At 39.5% G+C, this 24,520-nt stretch overlaps 1 protein-coding gene across 3 annotated transcripts in view; it reads right to left on the bottom strand.

The window, feature by feature from the left end:
* Positions 1–24,520, bottom strand: part of LOC119795242 (attractin-like protein 1) — a 437,403-nt gene that overhangs the window by 64,842 nt on the left and 348,041 nt on the right. The gene's annotated exons all lie outside the window — the stretch shown is intronic.

The following is a 24,520-nucleotide window of genomic DNA, read 5'->3' as shown; positions in this document are numbered from 1 at the left end:
CTTTAAATGTGAAAGAAGTCCTGAACTTTGAATAAAACCGTACAGATGTTTTTCATAATGAAGGAAGACGGTCCACGTCTCTGTCCTGTTTGAGACCAAACCAAAACCAAAACGCTGCACCATAGGTAATGAATGCTATCAATTGTGTTTTTGCTCCATGTTTTTTATCTACCACACTGTTTACATTTGATCGCTGTTGCAATTCAAGAAAGGGAACTGTCATGAAAGCTTTAATAAATGAAATTTTGTTTTTTATACACTCTGTGTACCAGTGACAAAAGTTGTCTAAGTCTAATTGTTAAATATCAATGGATTATAGCCAAAAATAGAAGGTTTGCAGCTCTAAATTAAGAAAAAAGTTGTTTTTTTTCTTTTTAAAATGCCCAGTAGTATTTTTTGGTACATTTTGAATTGTTGGCTCATGACTCTCAGTAACAGAGGAAATATTTAGGACAGGCATGCCTGAAGACCATCCTTGAAGGCCTCTGTCCTGAAGGTTTTAGAGGTTTCCCTCCTGCAGTAGAGTATGAATAGTTTTGTAATGCAAATGAACTGGAGATTTAAAAAAGGATGCATTTGAAATAGTATACCTTTAAATGAACAATGAAGAGAGACAGGAAAGAAGGAAATATTAGAAAGATTGGGAGTAAACAAAAAGTGAGAATGAAGGAAGGCAGAGAGGAGCAAGGAACAGACGCTCAGGCAACAATAGTCAGAAAAAAACAGGATGGACAACTTCACTGATGGTGAAATATCCAACTCACAAAAAATAGTTTGTTTCCTGGAGTTAGCTTGCGGCAGAGCCACCTGTTCCTCCAAAAAATTCCCAGTCAATTATACAGGATGGAGTTATCATCGTTACACTGTTTGGGTTTGAGCCAAATCTTTTGCATCCATATTGTGTTCACATTTGCATCTCACAGAACGTCCTCCGGGAAAGCTGCTTAGACAGAGCAACCTGTTTGTTTAAAGCCTAAAATGCTTTATTTAACAGATAGCATCAAATAATAATAAAAAAATAAATAGATAAAACAAAAAGATGCTGATGAACCATGACCTTAGAAGCGTCCCTACCCTGACAAAAGATATAAAGCAAACCTCAAAGATCAGAGAAAGGAGCTCCAGTGTGAAAGACAAATCCCTGTCTATTGAAGAGATCCTAAAGGTCCGACCAGTGCTCAGATCATCACCTTCTATTTAGGGTAATATAGTTTCCTCGCTGGGAAAAATGCTGACAAAATGACAAAGACTTAGACAGATTTTATTTGTCATTTTGTTTACACAAGTGTTAAACAAAAAGAAATTTCGTTTGGAAGCAGCTCTCTGGACAATTTCATCTTCTTTAAAAGTGCAGCCTCGAAAAATAGTAATAAAAATAAATAAAAACATTAATATAAACATATAAATCACTGTAAATTTACAGTTCTAACGTTTTTTTTTTTATATATATATATATAATGATAAAATATAATAAATATAATAAATACAATAACCCATTTTACACAACATTCAGTACATTAGTCTGACGGCGGTGGGGAAGAAACTTTTCTGGAATCTGCAGGTCCTGCATCTGATGCTGTGAAGCCTCTTCCCAGAGGGCAGCAGGGAGAACAGTCCATGGTGGGGGGGGTGAGGGGTCATTGATGATGTCACGGGCTCGGGACATGCAGCGCTGGGATGAACAGACAGGCTCGCCTCACCCTCCTCCAATCACACAGTTGGATACAAAATTTAATTTGTTTCTTTTTCTTTATACCTGATGGCCTTTTGAGGCTGTTATCTAAACCCATTTTTTCCTTGAAGGACCATATTTGTTGTTACTTAGAAGCAATTGTCCATTGCATTCGGTTACATCATTATATATTATGCAACTGCACATTTATAAATTACATTTTTATTAATTGATAACAAAACTATTGATCACTACTATTGATCACTAGAGGAAATAGAGTCAGTGAGCTCTATGCTAGATCAAGTAACCAATGAAATAACATCTGGAACAGAAAATAGACAAACAGTTCAGAATAAAGTTCAGAAATTCCTCTAGAAATCAGACTTGCATTCATTTTACTTCATGGCTTTGTTATTAGTACAAATGTGGAATATTTTGGTCTGTGTATGTTGTGTGAGAGAGATGCAAAATGTGATGAAGGGATAGTGATGTACTGTAAATGTGTTATTGTATTTACTGATAGGATATTTACTGCAGTAGAATGTTGTCATGCTGGTTGATGCTGAACTCATATTAAACATTTACATCATATGTTACACCTCTTGCCTCAACATGTACTTTTCATTTACTGCTTAACAAATTAATTATTTTCAGTATTATTTTTATTTCCGATTTTATTTTGACCTCTGAAAATATCATATACATATCATTTCCAGCTCTTGTCATTTCTTTCCAAATGCTTGGCTTTTACTGGTCCTTTAATTCTGCTGCTCAGCTCTCAGTCGGCAGAACTTCAGTCTCCAAACTGGTAAAGTTTCTCTCCTTCATCTTCAAATCGCTTTCTGTGAATGAGCAAGCGTGGGAATTCATATCCTTATAAAGCATGATCGGGGCATTAATTATGCACATTTACATTTCTCGCAATGTGCGTTCAAGTATGCACAGGTGGAAGCATCAGGTTTACAAGGCTTATCTACAATCCTTTACTGAAGTTAAGAACATTTGTTGAATCAGATGAGGTGAATTTGTAAGAACCCAGAGGAGAGCAACTGGGAGAAATGAACAACAATGTTGTTGCAAGAGGCCTATTGATTGTAGGATTCGTTCCTCCTGCATGTGGCAACAGCCGACATTCACCTGCATTGTGTTAAAACCGCAGCAATTCTTAACATGAAGTGACAGTGAAGAGAAAACATGTAACACTACGGCTTAATTGTCGACAGTTTGTGTTTTTACTGCTCTAACTGAAGAGAATTTGGTCTGTACGACACAATTTTAAAATGCAATTTATAAAACTCAATCAGATAAACCAATAAAGAGTGAAAACTTTATTTCAATTTAGATGTTTTATTTAAGTATTTGGTTTTTTTTATTTCTATTTGTTAAATGTTGTCTTTGCTTTGTGTCATAGTGGAAAAACAATCAGATTTGCTAATCATTTCTTTGTGATGTTTAAATTAATCTAAAAACATAGAGTTATACCTTTGGAGATAAAGGTTGGGAAAAGCTGGTGTTAATTATGATTGTAAAAAAAATCCCAGAAGCAATAAGAGCCCAATCTGACTGTAAGATGGGGGAGAATGCAGAAGAGAAAAAAATTGAAGCCGCTGCAAGGGTCATGAAAAGAAAAGTGAAATAAGCCACTTTTAAATGTCCTCATCTTGCACACTCTGCTGCCTCTCCCTAAACAGGAGCGCCTCTCGTACCTGCGTGTCCTCCCCTGTTTCTGAAAAAGCTGCACGCTGACATTAACTAGCTGTCAGGTGTTGTGGGAGCGAGCCGCTGGCTGCTCGCCTGCCGGTGTCAGGTTCTTTAAGCATGAATGAATACTACACCTGTAGCTACAGCGGCTCAGAGGCTCGCTCTGCTAGCATGCTGCCACACCAGCTAATGTTATGTCTTTTCTTGTTAGCTGTCAGTGCTTTGCTAACTCAGCTGGGATGACAGTTTGTGCTGGGTAGCATTGCTGTTAGCCTCCTGCTGTTGTCAGCTTGGATCACTGAGATGTGAGAAGGTTTGGGTGGGATGGGAGCTTTAGAGTCAGGGATAACTTCCTCTCTAAATTATCCTAAATCACTGGTAAACATGATGTTTGGCGGCATTTGGAAGGCAGTTTTTCATTGTTATCAGATAGTTTTTGTGACTTTTACCTAAAGGTTGAGAATAATAAGCCGTTACTTTTCATATCTCTTGTCAACTTCTGATTGCTGGGTTAAAATAAGCTTTAAAAAGAGCCTAAATGTTCTTTTTTTATCCAAATGTGTTTATTCTGTTAACATAGAGAAACGTTTATCCAAATAGATATATTACTTTATCTAACATGGTCACTCTAGGAGATATTATTCTTTTGGAGGTAAGTCTCATAAGACACAGAAAGCTTGCTAAAAACAAGATAACCATCTAATTATAACGTGTTAGGATATCTAAAGTTCAACCTTGCCCTACACCGGCGTGCAGCCTCAGTACCTCAGACTGTGCCTCGAGCTCCCTGGTTTTGAAAGGCCAAATGAAAATGATAAATAGAGAAAAAGGAAAAAACAAGATATTTGTGGAAACATCTATCACCTAAGGCTCCAAAAGAAATGCTCAGCTTAGGTTAAAGCAGTTGAAGGTGCCACCAACATTTGTTGTTTTATTAAATAACAGAGGACACAGAGATATAGATCTTTGACCATTGTGTGTCGCAGCATCTCTATAGATTTCTTTATCCTCTTGAATGCCTCTTTTCTTCAGTTTCCCAACAGTTTATGAGGAGGTCCAGGGACAGAGCAGCCATTGCTGATTTTGTCTGTAACGAACCTGCCCTGATTTAATCTGGCTTCTGTGTTGCTTCGCAATTTCACCAAAGGGTCAACACAAAACAACAATTAACCGTTTTGGAAAAACTTTGAATGCAATCAGAGTGGCCAATTACCTTGCCACTTTTAAGAATCAAAACCAGACTTCTCTAGCCTCGTGAGACCATCCTGATCTCATGAGCTTTCAAGGTTTCACTCGCAGATCAGTCTGGCTACTTTCCGTTAAAGAATATTTGGAGCTGTTCACCAAACGAACGTCCAATCAGCGTTGGCTTTGAGGCGGGTTGAGGTGTGACGCAACGAGAAGCGCGACAGTTCAGTCTAAAGAACATGGCGGCTTCAGCCGATGAAACTAGCGTTAGCGTGGCTATCGAGCAAGTTTTATCGGAATTACAGAGTATTTCTTCACTGAAAGAAGAGCAAAACACTGCTCTGGAGGCTTTTCTCAGAGGAAAATATGTTTTTGCTCTTCTCCCGACTGGTTTCGGCAAGAGTAGCCTGGCTGTTAGTACGTCATATGCTTCGTTGATCTGATTGGTTTATTTGGCCCATCTATCACCAACATAGGCCAATCAGCTAACCAGTATTTTCGCCCCTTCCCAAAATTACTTCAACAGAAGGTTTCCAGATGGATATGCGGAGCAAATACAGCTGGCGGAGTCAGGTTAAGAAATTTCCCCCATATCATAAGCAGAAGAATAGGATGATCTGCCAATGGAATGATTAAAAGGAGATACGCACTTGAAATAATTTCTTATTTTAATTGTAAATAATTTTATTTGATCTTTCCTGCTCTAATCAAGGGGCAAAACTTCTATAAAAACAGACCAAATTATATTTCAGTTTCTGCATGGATATGGGCTTCTGACTCATCCTTACCTAGGTTGCCAATATTCGTATCTTCAAAACATGGCGAACGGTGTCTGAGTTTGTGAGACTGTTTGCATGTCCTTTTGCACTTGTGGGTTCTCTCAGGGTACTCCCACTTTCTCTCACAGTCTAAAAACATGACTGTTTGGCTAATTGGTGACTCTAAATTGCCCTTGAATGTAAATGCTTGTGTGTTTGGTGTGCAACCTGTCTGGGGTAGAAGATGGATGGACATGACAAGAAATTTGTGACTATTTCTTTCTAAGAGTAAGGTATACTCTTTCCATTTATCCTCCTTAAGCTAATAATCCTGTCTTAATTAAGTAAAAAGTAAATGTCATTCTTATCTTGGTTAAAATGAGCACTTGTATGCACTGCATTGTGCTCTGGAATGGTTGTTGTGAAGTCCCTCGTGACAAGTCCTTGAGTGGTCAACAAGGACAAGATAGTAGCCGTCTTCTGCGTCTGCCTATCAGACGGTAAATCAGCCATTAAATATCTAATTAACTCTGCAGTGCTCTAAACAAGCACCACTGCACAAGCCACTATACTGAAAAAAGGGGGGAGGAAGACTGGCAGGAGTGTACATTTACATTTTTCAGTTCCTTGAAAGGATTTAAGGCAGGTACCCGAAGTTCAGACTGAATCACAAAAAGACAAAGTTGCCATTTAAAGTAAGGATTTCTTCATGTCTGCACTTCAATGGGCCTGTTTTTCAAGCCTCAAGGGGAGGCATGACATCCAAACATGCCTTCAGCTATCCTTCCATCCTGTCTGCCGTGTCAGCCGGACAGACAGACACATAAACAGCCTGGAGCCGCAACAATGAAGTTAATCACATGGCGAATTATTTTTCACAGAACGCCGCTTAACCAAAGCAGCACCTGTGAGCTCAAATTGCCAGTCCTGTTAGATGGATTGGAAATATCTGTGTAATGTGCTGTTTGCTGATTTCGGAAGCACTACTGTGCAAATGACAAGCTTAAAAAAAAAACACCACAAGTGGCTCACTGCTACTACAGCTGCAATTAAACACCACTTCAGCTCAGCTAGGGCACAACCATGGGACATAAACACATATTCATGTGTAGGTAGATGGGGGAATAATGAAGCTGCGTGCATTCTGCATCCCACAGCATCAAATTACAGTAAACACATGCATAAAACCAGTTGGCACTAATGTTTGGATTAGGTTTGCATTTTTTAGAGCTATTTTACTCACAAAGTGACCAAATGCATAGATGCTTTAGATATCCCACAAGTGCTGTAAACGTTAACAAATACTTTGCCTCCTATCTTGTTTTCTTTCATCAGTGTTGCAGGAACTGTGGATGTTGGACTTGTTAAATTTTTTCTTTAAATATTTATCTACATGTTGGACCAGCATGAAAGGCAATATTAGTGCTGCACACACCTAGAAGAATGCTTCACAATTAGTAAAATATAGAAGAAATTATGGAAAAAATATGAATATTTAATTTAGGCATGAATTATTGCATATTTTCTTTCAGGGATTCTTTGAATAGCAAACTTCTTTCTGTTTTTGTACATCCACACCATAAAAATCATAAAAAGCAGAGTTTTTAATTAAAGCTTTAAAGTGACCTTCATAAATTCATCTGCTAGGGGCAAATTCTACAAATACTTGGTTTGAAACTGGATTAAAAATCCTGGTATTTAGTAACTCCTTTGCTTGGTGGAGAGGAGGGGTGGTACCAGCTCAAGGACAGCAAACACCTCTTCCTTCTTGCAGCAATATATTTACGACTGACTATAGACAGACTCACTGGACAAAAAGGTTTACTGTCTCTTATTACTTAAGCATTAAGTTTGTAACTTCAGAGGTTCTGCTGTAGGTTCTGCTCTATATTCTGTCCAGCCCAGCTATCGAGGCCAGATCATTGTTTGTTTGATGTTTGTTCCCTGTTTGCCTTCTGTTAGTTTCCTGTCTGTCAGTTTTGGTTATTTCCAAGGTTCATGTTCCAGTGAGGAGTTTATTCTCAAGCCGTTGTCCTCAGGTAAGTTTATTCCATAACCAGTGGTGAGACCCACTGGCCCCGTCTGTCTCTGCCTGGACGCATGGGAACCCGGATCTGTCAGTTCCTGAGTGGATGGGAACCCCTGACCGGACTGCGGACTCCTGGATTCCAGAACTACTCAAGTTTGATCTGGATCCCCGTCCTGGATCGGAGTCTGCTTGCTCGCTGGGGCTGCTGCATCGGGGACGCTCTGGATGGCTCGGGGCCGCTTCTTGTTGGCAGTGCATCGGCTGATCCTGGCTATCACGAAAATATTTTTTCAAGACCCCTTTTTCCCGCGACAATCACAAGACGATAACGTGAAAATAAAAAATTATTTTCGTCAACGAGTCTAAGACCAGACGAATGGATGAATTTACGAATGGACATTAAGAAATGTAATTGTCTATGATTAATTTGTAATTGTTAATATAAGTGTTTCTTGGGCTTCATAGAAGACTAGCGTTGTTGCGCTGCTTGTCCCACTGTGCCCCGCAGCGCTCAGTCAGTAGCAGCTTAGCTCAACTTCGCAGTCATTTGGGATCTCGGTGTGCGGTTTGTTAAACAACCCAAGGATGTGTGGAGCCATTTCGTTTACAACGCGAAGGATAACACGGGAGGAAGGACGTCTGTAATATTATGACTTTTTAGAATAAAAAGCTAGCAGATGTGCATAATTAGAAAATAACAGAAATACAATTATAGGATATTCAGTATTGTAAGAAAGCCCAGACTGTTTCTGAATAAATCCATTATTGTATGAGTTAAGTTCTGTTCCGTTTATGTCTCTTTCCTTGTAAGTATGAAATGTCCCATGCTCCTGAATACACCATAGCTATCTGACGCTCATGAATGCATCACTGGTCTGTGAACGCTGTGCTGTGTAGATGTTTGATTTTCAGCTGAAGACAAAGCTTTGCAGTTTCCAAACTCACGTCGGCATCACTGTTTATTGTTGTGTGTTAAAAACAAAAGACTAGAACAAATAAATCAGCCGCACCTCAGACAAAATCTTTGGATTTAATGTTGTACATAACAACCATACTTTTGTAATTAATCTGCTCTATAACCATAATTTTGTTTCCCACGAGAGGAATATTTAAACGTTTTTATATCATTAATATAACAACAAGTAGCTCCATTATTCACATTTTAATCTGTTTTCCTCATCGATAGTCGCAGTTGTACAGAGCGAGGTGCGCTCCCGCCACTGGGTATGCATATCTCTGCAGGGATGCACTTTTCAGCATAACACCGGACCACGGCCCGCTAATCCCGGACCTCTGCATTAAACCGAAGCCAAGAGTAACGAGTAACGTTTGTTTTAAAATATAAGGAATAGAAAGTACAGATACTTGTGTGAAAATGTAATGAGTAGAAGTCAAAAGTAGGAGGAAAAATAACTAATGGAGTAAAGTATAGATACCTAAAAAGTGTACTTAAGTACAGTATAGGCAGAGGAGACAAGTAACCTCCATAAAAACCTGACCCACTCCTAGGTAATTATAAATAGACATTTCTAAGGCAATGCAAACATAAAGCTTTAAACTTCCAGTTCATTAATCATAAATAACATAGTTATGTAAAATATATTGCAATTCTGTCAGTTAATCCATGAAATGTTTAAATCCTGTAGATTTAAAGTTTTTTTTGCATTGAAGTCTTCTTGGGACAAAAATCAGGGAGAGAAAGCTTGAAGTTGTAGACATACAAACTGTAGCTTTCATTTCTTTCACTATAGAAATATGTCAAACATGTGGAGGCCAAAACAGCGGTGTTATTACCAAGGCTGGGTCGGGTAAAAAATATGGCTCAGGCATGTTCAGAAATACCAAAGGACATATGAATGTAAAGAGCTTAAAAAATAAATATAAAGCTAGAGAAAATACTCAAGCGTAAGAATAATATTAGGTAAAAAGGCTACTTGAATATTAAGTAACTGATCATATCATAAAAAAATACTTAGTCAAAACAACAACATTGTCAGCAAATTCTAGCACCATAGAGCCCAAAATAGAAAATAAAGAAAATAAATTAATGAAGAAAATTCCCTTTCCTGATTTTTTTCCTTTAAATTTTACATTTATTTTTACATCCTTGGATTAGATTATCATTTAGTAAGTTTGTATGTTATTTAACATAGACCAATATATTATATAATTAGCAAAAAATAAAAATGTGCTCCGTCCCACCGGGCATACAGCCTGTATGCCCGGTGGCCAGTTCAGCCCTGGTTGTCACAAACCAAGGTTTAACTTTAAATGTACCTGTTAAACTTAATTAAAACAAACAATCATAAAGAAAGAAAGAAACAGTGATGCAATAGGGATCCTTATGCACCTAAGTGGAAACATTTAGTTTGTGTTGTTTAGTTCATGACAAAATATTAGATCAACTAAAACTCAAATACAGGAACACAGTCTAAAAACAGTTGATCTAAAAAAAAAAAAATGAAAATCTACATTTACTGTTAGATGTCTGTTAAAACCATTCCACAGTTACATGATTCCCTTCTAGATGCAATGCTAAAACCTATGCTGCTGTTTCTCTAGTGTCTAGTGTCTATAACCTGACAAGACGGTTTAATCAATTCCAGGGTGGGCAACTTGTTTTGCCTGATTGATGTTTTAATCAGAGGCAGAGGATTAAAAACGTTAACGCTTACCAATCAAGTTGTATTAGATTTAAGCTATGCTTCACAGTAGAGGTTAAAGTCAACAGAAATGCTCAGATGAGCAACAAAACAAATGCTTATCTGGTTTTCTATCACTAGTTTTTAACAGTAATATAGAGAATCCATGCAAAGTCCTCTTAGCACTATTTCTACTTCATAAGTTTAGATCAAGGATATAATTAGGCTATGACAGAGAAGAGTAGTTTGGTGTCTTATAAACTTGGTGGATTTGTTGCATCATGTTATGATTCTTTTGAACAATTATGGCTTTGTTGTCCTTAAAGGAAGAAACTTTATTGGTTAAGCCACAGTAAAAATCTGATTTTTATGTCCTTATGCTGCATCAATGTACACTATATTGCCAAAAGTATTTGCTCACCTGCCTTGACTCACATATGAGCTTAAGTGACATCCCGTTCCTAATCCATAGGGTTCAATATGACGTCGGTCCACCCTTTGCAGCTAGAACAGCTTCAACTCTTCTGGGAAGGCTGTCCACAAGGTTTAGGAGTGTGTTTATGGGAATTTTTGACCATTCTTCCAGAAGCGCATTTGTGAGGTCGCACACTGATGTTGGACGAGAAGGCCTGGCTCTCAGTCTCCGCTCTAATTCATCCCAAAGGTGTTCTATCGGGTTGAGGTCAGGACTCTGTGCAGGCCAGTCAAGTTCATCCACACCAGACTCTGTCATCCATGTCTTTATGGACCTTGCTTTGTGCACTGGTGCACAGTCATGTTGGAAGAGGAAGGGGCCAGCTCCAAACTGTTCCCACAAAGTTGGGAGCATGGAATTGTCCAAAATGTCTTGGTATGCTGAAGCATTCAGAGTTCCTTTCACTGGAACTAAGGGGCCAAGCCCAGCTCCTGAAAAACAACCTCACACCATAATCCCCCCTCCACCAAACTTTACACTTGGCACAATGCAGTCAGACAAGTACCGTTCTCCTGGCAACCGCCAAACCCAGACCCGTCCATCAGATTGCCAGATGGAGAAGCGCGATTCGTCACTCCAGAGAACGCGTCTCCACTGCTCTAGAGTCCAGTGGCGGCGTGCTTTACACCACCGCATCCGACGCTTTGCATTGCACTTGGTGATGTATGGCTTGGATGCAGCTGCTCGACCATGGAAACCCATTCCATGAAGCTCTCTGCGCACTGTTCTTGAGCTAATCTGAAGGCCACATGAAGTTTGGAGGTCTGTAGTGATTGACTCTGCAGAAAGTTGGCGACCTCTTCGCACTATGCGCGTCAGCATCCGCTGACCCCGCTCCGTCAGTTTACGTGGCCTACCTCTTCGTGGCTGAGTTGCTGTCGTTCCCAAACACTTCCATTTTCTTATAATACAGCTGACAGTTGACTGTGGAATATTTAGGAGCGAGGAAATTTCACGACTGGATTTGTTGCACAGGTGGCATCCTATCACAGTTCCACGCTGGAATTCACTGAGCTCCTGAGAGCGACCCATTCTTTCACAAATGTTTGTAAAAACAGTCTGCATGCCTAGGTGCTTGAATTTATACACCTGTGGCCATGGAAGTGATTGGAACACCTGATTCCAATAATTTGGATGGGTGAGCAAATACTTTTGGCAATATAGTGTATGTGGGTTTGGTCAAAGTAGCAAGTTTTTTAACAACACTTCCTATGCCTTCATATGCATATGATGCATATGATTCAAATGAAACTGAATAGAAATGATCTCTACCAACCTAAAAAGAGCCAAAATGGATTAGTCTGTGATCACAACTTCAACAGGAAGTTTAGATTTAGGCTAAATGTCGAATCTGCATTTTTAGGGTCTAGTTGTACGTTCACACTGGACGCAATTTCAGCAGAAAAGAGGTTTACTACTTCATTTTCCATGCTTGTTCACATTAAAGTTAGATGCACTTCCGGAGCAGAGATGCTCTGAAGCGCGTTCAGTAAAGCTTGTACTGATCAGTGTTGTTTTAGATTTATTCTTAGTTTTAGTCTTTAGGACGAAAACTATCGATAGTTTTAGTTGCATTTTAGTCATTATAATATGTGATAATATGAGACTAAATCTCTAAAAGGTTTTAGTCCGTTTTATGTTGCAAAAAAAGTGAACCTTTACAATTTGGAATAACAATCAGATTCTTTCCCAGCCTGACAGCTCTATCCTAGATGCTACAATAGCTGGGTATAGAATGCTGCCATGCAGTTCATCATTGCTGTTGGGCAGAAAACTTTGATTTAGAGAATTCAAATAAACTTTTTTTTATGAATTATTGTCATACTTTATAAAAAAGTGTTGTGGAAAAAGCAGATCTAGTTCAACACGTCATATTGGTTAATATAGCAGACAGACAAGCTAACAAAATATACAATAAAGGAATGGTTTTAGACATCCAAGGTTTCCATCCCAAAGCAAACACTTCCTGATCTACTATGAATTATGCATTACATACAGATCAATAACATCTGCATCACTCCAAAAAAGCAAAGACAAAAAACAATCTCTTCTTTCTACTTTGAAAATTCTGGCTTTATTTCTTCAATTTGCTCCTTGGTTCCTGCTGCTCGGAGTCAAAGTAGATTTAAATTCACAGGGTTTGATATAAAAAAAATACAGAGATAACCTCTATAATGGCCTTGTAATGCCATGGCAACCCAGACCTAAACTGAATGAACATGCTAACTAAAATGTTGAAATAAAGATCTACCCTCACCGGCCACTTTATTAGGTACCCCATGCTAGTAACGGGTTGGACCCCCTTTTGCCTTCAGAACTGCCTCAATTCTTGGTGGCATAGATTCAACAAGGTGGTGGAAGCGTTCCACAGGGAGTTTGGTCCATATTGACATGATGGCATCACACAGTTGCCGCAGATTTGTCGGCTGCACATCCATGATGCGAATCTCCCGTTCCACCACATCCCAAAGATGCTCTATTGGATTGAGATCTGGTGACTGTGGAGGCCATTTGAGTACAGTGAACTCATTGTCATGTTCAAGAAACCAGTCTGAGATGATTCCAGCTTTATGACATGGCGCATTATCCTGCTGAAAGTAGCCATCAGAAGTTGGGTACATTGTGGTCATAAAGGGATGGACATGGTCAGCAACAATACTCAGGTAGGCTGTGGCGTTGCAACGATGCTCAATTGGTACCAAGGGGCCCAAAGAGTGCCAAGAAAATATTCCCCACACCATGACACCACCATCACCAGCCTGAACCGTTGATGCAAGGCAGGATGGATCCATGCTTTCATGTTGTAGACACAAAATTCTGACCCTACCATCCGAATGTCGCAGCAGAAATCGAGACTCATCAGACCAGGCAACGTTTTTCCAATCTTCTATTGTCCAACTTCGATGAGCTTGTGCAAATTGTAGCCTCAGTTTCCTGTTCTTAGCTGAAAGGAGTGGCACCCGGTGTGGTCTTCTGCTGCTGTAGCCCATCTGCCTCAAAGTTCGACGTACTGTGCGTTCAGAGATGCTCTTCTGCCCACCTTGGTTGTAACGGGTGGTTATTTGAGTCACTGTTGCCCTTCTATCAGCTCGAACCAGTCTGGCCATTCTCCTCTGACCTCTGGCATCAACAAGGCATTTCCGCCCACAGAACTGCCGCTCACTGGATGTTTTTTCCTTTTCGGACCATTCTCTGTAAACCCTAGAGATGGTTGTGCGTGAAAATCCCAGTAGATCAGCAGTTTCTGAAATACTCAGACCAGCCCTTCTGGCACCAACAATCATGCCATGTTCAAAGTCACTCAAATCACCTTTCTTCCCCATACTGATGCTCGGTTTGAACTGCAGGAGATTGTCTTGACCATGTCTACATGCCTAAATGCACTGAGTTGCCGCCATGTGATTGGCTGCTTAGAAATTAAGTGTTAACGAGCTGTTGGACAGGTGTACCTAATAAAGTGGCCAGTGAGTGTATGTACCTTTTTATTTGGCCCTTATTCGAAAAATAAACAGAATGCAATGGAATATTTTCTTTGGATATAATTTAGGGATTCCTTTTGATAGAAATTAAAGATTGTTTAGTATCAACCCTTGTGAGCTGGAAGAAATAAAATATTGATAGTTAAGGGATTTTTTACGCTTGGCAGAGGAGGGGGCAGAGGATTTTTTTAAGAACAAAGCATCACATGTCCTGGTCACAGTAAATGAGTAGGTAGTAGGGATGGAACGGTTTATGAACACCGTCTGAACCGTTCGGTTCAACTGTCTCGGTTCGATTTGCGTGTGTTTCGTTCGGTTCATGCGCTGCTCCTTTTTCTCATAGGCGAAGCGTTTACACTCCAGAGCAGAAGGTGGCGGTACTGCGACCAAAGCCAACCACCAGTAGTAAACAAGAAGAAGAAGCGAAGCAGCGTAGCAGAAAAAAATCAGTTGTTGTGGCGAATTGTGTGGGTATGGCGAGTGGGAAAGAACAGGAGTTGGAAGACGCGCCAGCAGCACTTTATAGGTCTGCTGTATGGGAGCGCTTTGCATTTAGAGTGACCTACGATGACGGCGGAAAGAAAGTTGTGGATAAAAGTGCAACAGTGTGCAAGCATTGTCCAACACGTGTTATACTATACAAGACATAGTAGATTTTCCTAACAATCAACGTATACCGAACCGAAAAAACCGTGACCACGAAACCGTGACCTGAACCGAACCGTGGATTTTGTGAACCGTTCCACCCCTAGTAAGTGGTACTGTAACCCAGCGGTCCCCAACCTTTTTTGCACCAGGGACCGCTATACGTCAGACAATATTTTGACGGACCACCCGGGGGGGCGGGGGGGGATTTGGGGGGATACGAGCAAGTACAGCATAAACAACAAGCCGGTCCAATCTAGGCTTAATTGGAGAAAATGACACACAAAGTGTGCTCCTGATGTCCAGTCTGCTCCGTAGCTTTGTTTTGGTCGCTATAACCGCAGAAAATCACAAAGATAGGATGTTATAGATAGGATGATTCTTGAACTGAATTAACCTGTGTCAAGAGGCACAGATTCACCTTCTGATGTAATTGGGAGAGAATACCGCAATTTTTTAAATATTTTTCAAAATAAAACATCACTCAGACTCTGATCGTCGATAAAATATATATATATATATATATATATATATATATATATATATATATATATATATATATATATATATATATATATATATATATATATATAAGATTTCTAAATTTTAGTGAATTAAAAAATGAAATAGCAAAAACAGTTCAACTTCTCAAAAGTTGTTAACATTTGATGTTGATTGGTTGATTATTTATTTGTTGTAACAATTCTTTTTGGCATTTAATCATTTAAATGCAAACAACTTTTCTTAGGTAAAGGATCTCTACCCTATTAACTTTTTTAACAGTTGCTAAACATCAGCTGCAGTAAAGCACATACACTACTATTTATTTAAAATAACATAACCACCGTTTAAGTGTAACAATTTTAAGCTTATTGTTCATTTTACTGTGTAAAAGAACTCATTATTACCTGTTTAACATCTACCATGCCCTCCATGTGATTACACTGGGCACTCCCCCACTTTGGCAACCTCTGAACTAGAGTGTTTCTAAGATCAAACGCTCTTAATAATTGTTTATTTTTTATATTTTATCATTTTTTTTTATCAGCAACAAACAGAACATCTTAAACAGCAACAATTCAACCAAATAACAAGGATCCCCCTTAAAAGATTATGAACTATGAATTCTGACTCCTGAAATTCCTCCAAGAGCCAAATGAAGACAGTTTGATTAAAACATCTTAAAACACATAATGTCTTTTTATGCTAGGAGGTAGATTAATTATATTAACATATTTATCTTATTAACAGCACGTTATGACTGTTAATTAAAGAAAAATAGAATTCAGGAAATATTGCACCTTTTCTTAAAGCTTTAAGTTATCTTGAGAGTACAAAGACATGCATACTGTTTCATAATCCAAATACACACAAAGGTGCCGGGAAGCGTCTTAAAAAGATTAGAGAAAAAAAATCCAATGAAAGCATTGCTTTGTTGAAACGTTATAAAAAGGCATCAAGACAAATAAGGCATTCAGACAAAGTGATACTGATAAGTATTCAATTATTCCTTGATTATGTGGCTTTGAAGCACAGTGTTGAGACTGAAGACTTGATTTCCAGCTTCGCCTCTCAGCATTAAGATATTAGCTATTGAAAGCGGATGAACGCATGCAGACGATATGTCCACAGAGAGCCTGCTGCTCTGATTATTTGATACAAAGCAGCTGCTTTTTATAAAAGGATGCACACACGGGTGCACTTTCAAATTTACATCATAAAAAGCACTTGGCTAAAAAGACAAATATGTGCAGACAAACATATGCAAGGAAAGGCGGACATACTGGGAATCACACTTGAACGCACACACACACCTTCCTGCCAGTGAAATTGGTATGCCAACTGAGCCAGAATCAGGGGAAGATAACAAATCTCATTTCCGGCATGTTTGCTAAGTTTCCAGACAGCATTTGTCTTCTGGCTGAATGTGGGGAGTGGGATCTGAGTGGAGTAAACAAGGGCAGAGATATCCCTGTCTGATAGAATTTGCCACTTCATACCAGCTTCCATCAGAGACTGGACAAACACTCCAGGAGCATGTTCAGCATCTGCTGCACAACAACAGCTTTAGAGGTAAGAACCAGGTAAGAACCAATTCCAATAAAACTTTAGAGGTTTACTCTAAGTTATACTTGCGTTTGATACAGAAGATATCTCACTGAACCCCAGAAAAGCTTTACTGCAGCAATCATCAGTAAAAACGATCAAAGAGTTATTTTGACATATTTCACCCTGTATAGAAGGCTTTTACATAACTTGACACCTTGATATGTTCTTTATTTATATTTCTGTTTTCAGACAAACAAAAAGACTTGTGAAAAACATAAATAGAAATTATAACCACTACCTCTTCTTCCTAGCACCTACCCCTTTACCCTATAAGGCAGTGGTTCCCAAAGATTTTCTTCTGGGCCCCCCTTTGGATTACAATAAAATTTCCACTACACCATCTTTACAGTGGAACACTTTTGTGTAACTGTATTTTTTTAATAGTTCTATACTGTAGATTAGAAGAGGATTCTTTGTTGTCTGTGTTATTTTAAACATATTTGTTTTTTTTTTATTTGTAACAATATTTAACTTTGCTATAATCTATACATTAAAAAGCCTCTGTGTAAAATGGAGTGAAAACATTGAACAGCTCCCTCAGAGTTTTTTCTTTGTACTTTAATCCTCCCATCTTTTCAGTGGCTGTAGAGAGCCTGCTTTTTGCTGTAGATCTTCTCAAATCTGGGTTGCAGTGTCACAAATGTCCATTATGCTCAGTCAAGCAAGCGCTGTTTTTTTTTTTTTTTTTTTTCTTCATTCATCCATACCGCTTCCCGCGCCCCCCCCTGCAATGGCATTGCGCCCCCCCTAGGGGGCACGCCCCACACTTTGGGAACCACTGCTATAAGGGATCAACGATAGAACACTATCCAAGGGCGAAAATGAGCTCCATACTGCTGTGTTAAATATAAGCCTTCAGCCTTCTGGACATCATGAAGGAGTGGACAAGTAGATAGTCATATTCAGATTAAAGCCTCTGCAAAAAAAACCAATAATTTATCCAAATGTAAAGAATGGATTATAAAAACCTGCATTATAAAAGCCAAAACGTGACATATTTTTGTTAAACTCTATGAGTTGGGCTGTGGCTATGTAGTGATGCCATGCAAAGGATTGTGGGCAATCGTACTGCTCTTAGCGGCAGCCCCAGTCAGGAGGTCCCGATGCTAAAGGAAGTAATGATAGGAAGAATACTGCTTCCTGACCCTAGCTCCATCCAAACTGCCACAGCTATTGATGTTATGATATTATGGTAACAGTGACACACTTCCACCATGGCATATTCTCCTAACCAATTTGAGATTTTCAGAATGAGCGTACAGATCACATGTCGCTATTCTAATGTTTCTAACCAAAAGTCAGTTTGGCCTTTTCTGGTCCTTTAAGTCCTTTAAGCCAGATTCGGAAACAATCAGATTTGAAACACTTGATAGAAGATTTTGCTTAAGGCATGTGTAAAAACTTTAATTCAGTTTAATATGTTCTTAAAATTCTGAATCCTGAAGCTTTTCGCTGTAAACCTGCAGGTATATTAGCTGTTGTCCACTATTAAAATTAGAAGACTGCTTGCGTTCATTTCTAATTAGATCATGCCATGTGTGACTTTGGAAAGGCACCAAACTCCAACTATGTTTCTCAATCTGCTCATTGGTGGGTGGCTTTAGGGATTAAACATTATATGCTATAAATTATTTACCTTTTATTTTTAATGAGAGGTAAGAATAAAACCCAACCTGTCTTCTAATGTCAAGACTACATAGGTTTTATCCATTCCCAATGCCTACTGGGCTCCAACATGGTTCTTCTAAGTCACTGGTTGTGATAAAAGCTTCTACTGAAAGAAATGTACTTATGCAACAACATCCAGGGAAAAGGGTCTATAGCATGGCTTTTCAGTTCCAGTCCTACTGGCCCAGTGACTTGCTCCTTTTAGATGCGTCTCTGCTTCAACACACCTGAATTAAACAATCAAGTGATTAGCAGAACTCTTGAAAACTTGACTGCAGACTGAGGAGGTGATCCAGTCACACTTCTGAAATGAGGACGACACCAGATCTTCAAGACTGGAACTGAGGAACTCTGGTCTACAATTAGGGGCTTTGTGTTTATTTTGCAGCTTTGTTTTAACTCCTGATCAAGTGGCAACTTGTGCTTACTGCACTGAATCTTTTTGTGTTTGAGTTTAAAGCAGCCTGTATCACCAATTTGCAACCCTACTTGGCAACAAATCTGATTAGGATTTTTATGCTTTGGTCTTCAGCCGAATGACTGTTAATGTGAACCCTTTATCTATATTCATAAATTGTTGACAATACTTAAGTAAGATCCAGGAGGAAAACAGATGCCATAAATGTACCCTCTTAGAAAAGATGAGGAGCTCAGACTACCATTACTTTTTCATAAACTAACTTAACCACCTTACAATGCAGGTGCTATAGCAAGGGTCTTGGGAGAAGTATTGTCTTGCTTGCGTGTGTCAATGAAAAAAACAAAAATGTTTTGTTGCACATTGTTGGCATTTGTTGAGTCAACATCAATCAATCACTTTATCTGTCCCTAATGAGGTAAATGATTGTGCAGCAGTGGAAGCAGCAACATAAAACATACATAAAACTATATAATGAAAAAAATACATACATAAAGTAAGAGGGTAAAGTCTATCATTCAAAACACTACAACAACAAAATCTATTTGTTCTGCAAATACATTGACTATGACAACAAAAAGTACCAGACATTTCTGGCTTGGCCCTAGAGAGCATGAGAGCACTTGGTTCCCGACATCCAAACGGCAAATCCCAAATGGGCCCAATCTCTGCGGTGCCCGATCCCGGAGGCCATACTGGGTATCATGGGGCACACTGAAGGAGGATCCAGATGAGAGCTGGCCAAATCAGAGTAATCTTAGAGAAAGCTTGTACCAGTCCCTATGCTGGAATATTATGCAGGGAGTTTAGAGTGGGGATGACAAAGAGTAGTTTACCTACTCACTCTAGACAATGGTGAAATATAGATAAATTTCCTTTAAGGTGCTTAAGACTCCCTCATGCCGTGAACAGAAGACAGCTGTTGTGAAAGGCTTATCTAGCCAGTGAAAGATATATTAACCTAACAGGGAATGTCCTTGATGAGCTGAAGTTGGTTTTCTCCAAATGTTTGTGTGTGAGAAAGTTTTTGTATGTAGGGGTGGGTTGGTTCTCTTGGGAGGGTGTGTCTGTATTGGGAGTTGTTGTATGTACTGAGCTCGCTCCAGTCAGAGCTTTGTCCTCTCCGTCCTCAGACGTAAAATAAATCCGTGTTTATGCAAGAATTGTCTCTGCTGCCGTGCAGGACAGGGGCGTCTCTAGGTTTAAGAGACAAGGGTGGCTTAGCCCCTAGAAGATAATGCGTGCGCGTAGCGCGCGCCGAATTTTTTCAGTGCACCTGCTAAGGCGTTGTCTAAGACAAGGGTGTAACTTTGTGTTGAAAGTTGGTGGGGACGGCTCATAAGGAAAGGGAGCTACCTGCGCGACGCCTTTTTTTTTTTGTTGGAAAGGATAAAGCCAAAAAAATGCGAATAACATTTATCAATTTAATGCTTACAGTTGAAAACATAACTGTTACAATATTCACTTATATATTTTGTGCAAAAAATATCACATAAATCTAAACAGACAGTACAAATCAAAGAAATCAAATAAATATATCAATTTTGTAGAACATTTATTGACAGTCAATTTTGGGTCACTTTTTAAAATTAATTTACTTTTAAACCAGGACTCGGACAAGATCTTCTGGGACCTTAAGCAGAATATGATTAAGCAACTCCGTCTTTCTGTCAAGAACATCCACCAGCAGGGTATCCAGGGGGGGATTTACCATTAGGCAATACTAGGCAGTTGCCCAGGGCCCCAAGTTCTGGGGGCCCCATAAAACTCTGTTTCCATGTATGGTTAATACAACTAATCCTTATTTGTGCACATTAATTATGTTTTTGATAAAAATCCTTTGGCTAAAATGCCATCAGAACGCTGATAAATAGAGAGGAAAAAGGGACAAGAAGAGAGGGACAAAACCTAGAACAAATAATGGATGTCTATTCTATTAACATTTCTCTATCTGTAGAATGGGTCTGTTTTATGGGTTTACTTCTCAGGGGGCCCCCTGCCTGTCTTTGCCTAGGGCCCCAAATTTCCTAAATCCGCCCCTGAGGGTATCAATACTGATTTGATAGAATCTGGGAGAGCGGACTATGTTCAACCATCCATTTTCTTTAACCTTATCCCTCAGTGGGATCAGGAGGTGCTGGTGCATATCTCCAGCCACGTTCTGGGTGAGAGGTGGGATCACCCTGGACAGGTCACCAGTCTGTCGCAGTATGTTCAACCAGCTTAAAAGTAATCGGTAATCAGATTTATTATTTGCACTTTTACTAAGTGAACTTTCTAACTCCCTTAAATCTGAAATTCCAATGCCAAAATTGTTTAAATCTTTTATCTTTGGACCCCCTGCAGAGTGACGTCACACCTGCAAGATCCTATCCTTACCTTCCTGCTAGATTGCAAAAAGCAGCTTGCTCATGAGTTGTCAACTTAACACGCTAAATCTTAAATGTACGTGTACATATAAAAGAAAAAGGGGCGCAGTGCTTGCAACTGAATGGCAACACTATCAAAGTCAGGAAAAAGTTTTAAGTGAAGCCGGGATTAAAACAGTAGCTACAAGAAGCTTCAAATAAAAGGTGTTCTTTATGTTCAACCTAAACACCAACTCCGATAGACCATCAGTAGAGCAGGTGTTTAAATTAATCAATCACTGCTGCGAAAGCTTATAGCAGTGAAAGCTAATATACCACAGCCATCACTTAATAAACGCAAAATAAACAACCCTCTAAAAACGGAAAACTGTAATGGACTGAAAGTCCTGTTTTTTATGTGGGAAATTATTTGCGTGTGTTTTAGTATAATTCTGATATATTGGCGCTGTTGTCTGTTTCTATGGCAACGATACTGAATGTAGTGTAGCTTAGAGACCTGCATGGGTCGAGTTTTACCAACCCGCACCTGCCCGAACCCGTTAGGATGACTACCGAACCCGACCCGTCACCCGCGGATATCTTCAATTCAAATGTTATGGGGAGAGGTTGGAGGGGGGTGATGGGGAGAAAGCGAGAGGCAACAGATTCTTTTTTCTGAGTTTTTTTGTCGGGGTTTGTGGACGGTGAGCAGCGGGGAGAACTTTTTTTTTATTTTCTTTCTGAGGAGCGGCATGAATGGGGTTTTTTAATCAGATATACACAGCACCGAAAGCAAAATACGTGTACAAAATATTGGTGGGGACATGTCCACACCAGTCCTTAAGGAAGTTACGCCTATGATTGTTCAGATTAACTTGTCTTCTTTATGGCTTTTATTCGGTCCTTTACTGCATTTGTTTTGGGAAAATATGAGGAAAAAATAAATACAGAAAAAAAAAATATATTTTTTAAAATCGCAAAATAATTATAGGGTGGCTAATGCCAAAGAAAGGGTGGCTGAAGCCACCCTTAAATAGGTCTAACGACGCTTATGGTGCAGGACCAGCCCCAAACAACATCCCAGCTAACCCAAACCAACCCCCCCCCCCCACACCACCCAAACAATGTTTCCCTTGGCATTACACCACAAAATGCACACATGCCCCCCACAGACGACAGATCTGGTAGCCAACCTACCGATTAGACCACCCTGCCCCAGACAACCCAGGTCGTCCACCCCCCTAGGCCAAGTATGGCATGCCAGCCACCCAAGCTCGGTTGCCAGACACTCCCCAGCATCTCCCCAACTGACTGCAGGCATGTACAGGGTGAGGGCAGGTACCAAGGCAGGCCCACACCACAGGCTAAGATGCATCTGGAAACAGCAATAGTATCACATCTGCCGTACAGCCATTCCAGTCAGCCGGTCCCCCCCACAGGGACAAGGCTAAACCCCTCAATGTCCCTCACCCCCACCCAGTGCCACAAACTGGCATTACCCATCCCAGCCAACAGACGAGTCATGGAAGCCATAGGACGGGAGCCAAAGGCTTCATCAAATTTCATCTTATAAACCTTTACACTCAGTTAAATTTAAAATCAAATTAACATCTGATTTCAAGTTATAGTGCACTTACCTAATTAATATATTAAAATAGAACCTGTGCTACATATGCTGCTATGCATAATTATTAAGCAAATATATCAGAAAAGGTTTTTTCTCAATCAAACTGCAAGATAATTTAAATGGTCTGGTTCCTGCTCTAGTGGCAGTGCTAGGGTTAGTTGTGGTGAAACTTGTGGATTACTGCTCTGAGAAGCACAAGGGCCATGCCATTTCAGAAGTTGCTGAGAAAAAGAGTAATAGTATCAGACGTTTCTGTCTTAGGCAAAGCCCAGGCTTTTGAAATATAGCAAATGATGCCCTGTAGCTGCTGAGTGACTTATGTTGGAGCTGGCCAGAGAAGAGGCTGATGCAATCAAATTGAAAACATGCAATAACCAAGAAGTTTCTGCAGTTTTTCCATGTGAAATGCTCTGTTTAGACTGTCTTCCATTAATCCGCCATTGATGATTTGCAGCACTTTCAATTCTTTTTCTATCCAAACACCAATCACTCTTAAGGGAGAGGTTTGTGAAACAAATTTTTTTTTTGAAACATTCTGACAAGGTCATTAAATACACCCGATTGACTTGGAGAGCTAATTAGATAAGACCAGTGAGACACAGTGAGACAAAAAAGGCATATGGATCGGACCGCTTGTAGCTGTTACTCTGAATAAAACCCACACACTCTTTTATTATGACCAATTAGTCCTTTTCACATTTATCTGTCAATTACTGCTGGAGACTTGATGAGAGAAAGATAAAGATAATTGGAATATAGAGCAAACTCCTCTCCAGTAAATAGAAACAAATATAAATTAGCCAATTTTCAGAATTAGAAATATATACGTATTTGGACAGAAACCTGATTTTGTCATAGAAGTAAGGGGCAAAGCTGGAAAAACTTTTGCTGTAATAAGTTCTATATGACTAGACCTATGAAGGTCCTCTAACAACTGATGCAGTTTAAAAAGCTTGTCATACAACCAAACAATGAACCGTTAGGCTCAGTAGGACATAAGAATGCTTGACATACAACACTGCTAAGATTAATTCTTTATTCACAGAATTATTTTGTGTTCCCTCAGCTTAATGGATCATGAACTACAGGTTCAGATATCAGGGAAGGTTTAAAACAGAGACCAAATCCAGAGGTCAGTAGTAACCGGTTACAGTTACTGAGTTGCAATTGCTTGGGTGACTTTTTGACAAAAATATACTTTTATGAGGTTTTACTGCACTGTAAGTACACTATACGTTTAGACAGGTTTTTTTTCTCCATAAAAATGTTCTCTAAAAATGTCATATACATGTGAATGTATCGTCAAAATAACAACACACACATATTCTATAATGGAAAATATATGTTTCAATACATCAAGAGTTTATCTAAAAGGAAGATCAACCTTATAGTGTTTTATAGTAGCAGCCATTCAAAATGGCCCTTCCCAGTCAAACGCCAGCCGTATGGCAGCCCACTTCCCTGCAACTCCCAGCAAAATCCCCTCCAACTTCCAGCCACTGGAGTGAACCCTTCCTTCTCCTAGCAGTGCATATTTTTTTACCCTCCACCCTTTCACTGAATTGCAGGGTCTGACCAGGAGATGACGCTTCTCTTTAGATCTCAAGGTCAGACCTGCCAAGGACCAGTTTTCAGTGAGGGTGGGTTACTTTAGATGCTGTATTTAAGTCTTATCGTCAGTGGGAAGAAAAATGGCGCCATAGAACTCTGAATGTCCCTGTGTGTCAGGACTCCTGTCTGTGTGGTTTGTGTTTTGTGTGT

This window comes from Cyprinodon tularosa, unplaced genomic scaffold (genome assembly GCF_016077235.1).
Source record: "Cyprinodon tularosa strain WSP-4 unplaced genomic scaffold, ASM1607723v1 ctg505, whole genome shotgun sequence".
Taxonomy (NCBI): domain Eukaryota; kingdom Metazoa; phylum Chordata; class Actinopteri; order Cyprinodontiformes; family Cyprinodontidae; genus Cyprinodon; species Cyprinodon tularosa.
Note: the sequence above shows the minus strand (reverse complement) of the source record. Positions and strands in the feature narration are given on the sequence as shown.